Below are 4,725 nucleotides of genomic sequence, written 5' to 3'. Positions count from 1 at the left end.
TAACTCTCGCCCTCACATTTAACTTTCAAAAAAATTTTTTTTGAAAATAATTAGAATTTAATTAACCTTAAAATTGTTTTCGCTCTGATTTAAAGTTAATGTTCAATTTACACTGTCCAGTTAAAAACTCAAACCGTCGTTCTATTGATTTTAACTTCTTTATGTCTTTTACTCTCGTACAAAAACCTTGGCATTAACTTTGTAAATTGAGACCAGAAAAAGAGTGACTATATTCTGAAATAAATTTAAACCAACTCAATTTGGATTCCTTTATTCCGCTTACTCTACATACCAATATCTAAATTAATTAGCCAGACATGATAAACATGCATAAACAATAATCATGCATAAATACGGCCATATCAAACAAACAACATATATAAACAGCGGAACAAAGCATATGTAAATTAAAACGATAAATCAATTAATTAGTGAACCTGGAAAAATACTAGAAATCTGGATTTTATCTCACGCTTCGATGCTCGAACACTCCACCACAAGTCGGTTGGATTTGTTCTTCACAATTCTCGATCAGATAGGAAAGTAAAAACAAGGAAATAAAATACTATGATCTAACGTAAGGTTAGATCCAGTAAAAATTACACAATAGTTTCCGGTGTAGAAACTATCGTGAGAAAGTAAATTGTATGCTTCGGAAATTAAACTAAAAAAAAAGAAAAAAAAAGAAATAAATTGCTTGAAAAATTAGAATGCTGGAAAAATTGTACGGAGAAGAGAGCGCTTCAATTGGCTTTTGTGAGGTTTATTTATATTAACCTCCCAAGACAACCGTCTCCTAGAATGTGTCTTCAGTATGGTTCAAAGCGTCTTCGAGTGCATGAGAGAATTTAGGGGAAACCGTCCACTCAATCACGCACGTAAAGCCCAAAATATAGGAGTGGAATGTGTGACGTTTGTCACACTATGTGTTATGGTCGTAACACTAGGTCTTAGGACGTGGCGATCGACACGTGCTTGTTGCGGTCGTGACAACAATTTTTTTGTTCCAAACGTGGGTTGGGCTTTGGTGCTTCAGCTTGCTGCTTTTCTAGAAAATCTTCTTTTTGCACCCCTTTTCTTTCTTTTTCACATGTGCTTTAAATAATGATACCTGAAATAAATAATAAGAAAATGCCGAGTAATATCGAATAATATAAAATAAATTGAATCAAATAACGATATAATTTAATTAAATCAAGTCTAAAAATGTGATATAGTTTCATGTTATCAGGAATGTTCTGAGATTCATTATACACAACCTTTGTTCTCATAAGGAAAGGTTATTCATCCTCTACTTCTTCATCATCAACAAATGGTAGCACAATCTTCCTCAACTTCTTCTTATTAACAAGCAGTTCAAAAGTGGTTGTTTTCTGAGGAGAATTGCCAGTAGCTCCACTCTTAATCTTGGTAGGCATCAAGATAATTGTGAAAAACACTTATTGAACCTCCTTCTGAACCTCTGTCAGTTGTGGAACATTCTTCTTATGTGGTTTATGAACTACCTTTTCAGATTCATAAGAAATTTGTTTCCTCTTTCTTAAAGGCTTGTAAACACTACCTTCAGGAGCTTAAGGAATGTCCTACATCGTCAGTGTTACTCCCGTCTCTTCTCTAACAAACTTTATGTATTCATGAATGTATTAAGTGATGTCATTCCTAATCCTGATGTATGATAGGTGTGAATCACATCTTTCTTCTTGATAATGTTCATATTCCCTAGCATAACACTTGAGAGAATGTTTTGATATATGATTTGCATATCTTCATCAACACCTAAATTCCCTAGCATTGGCAGTGGCTAGATGGTTATAGATGACGATGGTGGATGAGTTTAACAGAGAAGTGAAGTGATGAATCGAGAGTTGTATTGACAGTGGCTAGATGGTTATAGATGACGATGGTGGATGAGTTTAACAGAGAAGTGAAGTGACGAATCGAGAGTTGCATTGGCAGCGGCTAGATGGTTATAGATGAGGATGGTGGATGAATTTAACAGAAAAGTGAAGTGACAACCCTCAACAAGGGTGGTGCGGAAATGCCTGACAATAGTTGTTATGTAGCACGCATCGAGCGATGCATAAGATATATATATATATATATATATATATATATATATATATATATATATATATATATATATATATATATATATATATATATATATATATATATATATATATATATATATATATATATCCACTAATCTTAAATAGTTAAACTATTTTAATAGTTGTTATGAGTGATGTATAAGTTTTTTGGTTTGGCCAAAATAGAAATGATATTCTCTGTGATAAACTAAAAATTGACAGTAAAATTGAAGTATTTGGACTGGATATTCTTATTGGAATAATATTAGAAGCAAGTATTGTGCAAAAGTTATGAGAGTTTTGAACCATTCATCTAAAAGAAGGTCTGTAAATAGAGTAAGAGTGACTAAAGTGTCCAAAGAATCAGAATTATTGTTTGAAAACATCAACTCCTAGTCCTGGTTAGAGGTTTTAATCATCATTGCTGTTATGCAACATAAGTATATCAGTATTATTAATCCAAATACTATTAAAATTGAGTTGAATATATTATTAGTTGTCCTAATTTTAAAAGAAAAAAAAAAAGCTTTCAATATAGCCTCTGGATCAATCTTCAAGCACAGATGCATCAAGAATTATCATGGTTGTAAAATATACATTGAGACAGCATAATGGATAAATAAACACTAATTAATCTCTTGCATAATAGATAAATAAACACTCATAATACATAGTTGCTTCCTTTTTATTTAGTATATCTATACGGAAGCAATATATATATTACATCATCATTATAATTATAATTATAATTTCCATAAAAATAAGTTGCCACAAGATGAAGGCATTGTACAGTTGATGGCACTCATTCCGTCATGATCCAAACACATAATAATTTCATATAACTCATTTGGTGGAGAATTAGAACACATGAATCGAGGAGTGAATGTAACAGTGTCTTTGGTGTAGTGCTTTTTGATGGCTTTTGTTGCAGCCTCTGTAGTGTACTGCTTGCCTAATCCTGAAACAGGGACAATCCCTTCTGCCTTGAGTGTATTAAAAAGGTTAAATCCATTCCAAAACTTGTATGCTGTATTGAAGTATGTAAATTGCCTATGCTTCTTCCCATCGTAGTAACATGTTCCATGCTTCGACCATTCATATTTCCAGAACATTTCATTATCTCCTATTGCACTTGTCCATGATATCTTGAGCTTAGTTTGTAAATCTTTTGGAATCTGTCAAAAAAAAATAAAAGTTCATGTTATTGATACATGTAATGTAAAACAAAATTAACAATAAACAAACAAACCCATCACCGTTTTCGTATTCAAAGTTTGTGCCTGCTTGTCTCCAGTCCAGCAATATTCTGGCTGAGGATCCAAGTGGTTGGAAGGCCATAAACCATGTATAATAAAATTGTTAGGCACTGTTAGACTGTTTTGACATTTAATTTTAATATCGGTCCTCCTGCAGTATCCGGGTTGTCATTGAAGACTCAACGACAGATAGTCATAAGTTCCTACACACATATTAAGTGAAAATGCAATGCCTATTAAGACTATTACTACACTCATTACTGATGATGATAAAGCCATTTTCACTAAAATGAATATTTTTACATCAAATTTCTCTCTTATTTATAACTCAACTAATATCTCCTTTCCATTTTAAACCACACTAGACACACTACACGCATACTTAGAAAATAGTAAGTAAATATATTATCGGAATAAACAACAATTCTAACTCCAATTGGCTCCTACTTTAATTCATCTACTTGTCAATTAATTCTTTTCTAAAAAAACCAAGTTATAAAAAAATAGAAAAATGCAACTTTAATGAAACACATTATTTTTATATTTTCTTTTGTTTTAATCCAGCATTTATTTTGACCTTTTCCATCAACTATTTTGTTTTCTTATTTTTTCTATCACTATTACTATTATTATTATTAATAATTTATTATTTCGTGAAATGCTTCTTTTATACACTTTACTACTTTAAATTAATTAATTTAATTCTCTCATACAAAATGACGTAAATTTGCTTCTTATTTTTCATAATTGGTTACAATTTAGGAATATAGTTGCGATGATCTCTAATGATTTATGAACATCTCAATTATTTTCAAATACCATTTTTCTTAATTACTTTTCTATTCAGACATTTCAATTATTTTCATATGCATATGTACCAATAACTTTACCTCTTTCTCTCAGTATAATTGAAATGTGTTATGTTAAATCACAATGATGCAAATCAACACTTAAACATACTAAAGTTTGGACACTCTAATGATGGGAATTAAATAAAAATTCATCTTTTTTTGTTTATTCTAACACTATGTTAGAAAATTAATCATCTCAATGATTTGAACATTCAGAAAATTATATCAAAACATCATGCCACGTTTTAAAATAAAAAATATTAAAAAAATTAAGTGTTGTGATATACTGCATCTTCACCTTGAAGCGTTCAATCCATCTAAAAAGTTATAAAATTTAGTAAGGAGAGACCTACGCCAAGTGTCATTTCTGACGATGTCACCCAGTAGTGTCCTAAGTTTAGGAAATTGAGGAGGTGAAAGAGTATCATATCATTGATGGGCTCATAAAAGAAGCAACTAAGGATAATGACGACGAAGCGCAAGAAGAAAAAGATCAAAATGAAGAAAAAAATGTTGAAATGTTGAAAC

General features: G+C 31.0%; 1 long non-coding RNA gene across 1 annotated transcript; it reads right to left on the bottom strand.

Moving 5' to 3' along the window:
* Nucleotides 1-2,706: 2,706 nt before the first annotated feature.
* On the bottom strand, nucleotides 2,707-3,689 carry LOC127097631 (uncharacterized). The gene is made up of 2 exons (XR_007793121.1): nucleotides 3,347-3,689; nucleotides 2,707-3,265 (listed from the first exon to the last, which is right to left on the bottom strand). It is a non-coding gene; the product is annotated as an uncharacterized LOC127097631 (long non-coding RNA).
* Nucleotides 3,690-4,725: the final 1,036 nt, after the last annotated feature.

The sequence above is a fragment of the Lathyrus oleraceus genome, chromosome 6 (genome assembly GCF_024323335.1).
Source record: "Lathyrus oleraceus cultivar Zhongwan6 chromosome 6, CAAS_Psat_ZW6_1.0, whole genome shotgun sequence".
Lineage (NCBI taxonomy): Eukaryota > Viridiplantae > Streptophyta > Magnoliopsida > Fabales > Fabaceae > Lathyrus > Lathyrus oleraceus.
This window is presented reverse-complemented; position numbering and strand designations above follow the sequence as displayed.